The sequence below is a fragment of the Camelina sativa genome, unplaced genomic scaffold, assembly GCF_000633955.1.
Source record: "Camelina sativa cultivar DH55 unplaced genomic scaffold, Cs unpScaffold15257, whole genome shotgun sequence".
Lineage (NCBI taxonomy): Eukaryota > Viridiplantae > Streptophyta > Magnoliopsida > Brassicales > Brassicaceae > Camelina > Camelina sativa.
Window position 1 is genome coordinate 1 of NW_010936279.1, and position 321 is coordinate 321.

General features: G+C 42.1%; 1 long non-coding RNA gene across 1 annotated transcript; it reads left to right on the plus strand.

The window, feature by feature from the left end:
• Positions 1-13: 13 nt before the first annotated feature.
• On the plus strand, positions 14-249 carry LOC109132052. The gene is made up of 2 exons (XR_002037352.1): positions 14-118; positions 215-249. It is a non-coding gene; the product is annotated as an uncharacterized LOC109132052 (long non-coding RNA).
• Positions 250-321: the final 72 nt, after the last annotated feature.

Below are 321 nucleotides of genomic sequence, written 5' to 3' on the forward strand. Positions count from 1 at the left end.
AAACCCGAGTGCAGATGGATGTGCATGCATTGTTGTAAATGGGGATGTTGTCGCTCAAGGCTCACAATTCTCATTGAGGGACGTTGAGGTCATCGTATCTCAAGTTGATCTTGATGCGGTATCCCACTTTTACCATTTTGCTTTACTTTCTTCTGTTTCGTGATATATAAATGAAAAGTTCTTAGGACTATCTTGCTTCTTTGTCTGCTATAAGGTTGCGAGTCTTCGAGGATCTATAAGTAGTTTTCAGGAACAAGCAAGCTGCAAGGTTAAGGTATCTTCAGTAGCTGTGCCCTGTAGACTGACACAGTCCTTCAACCT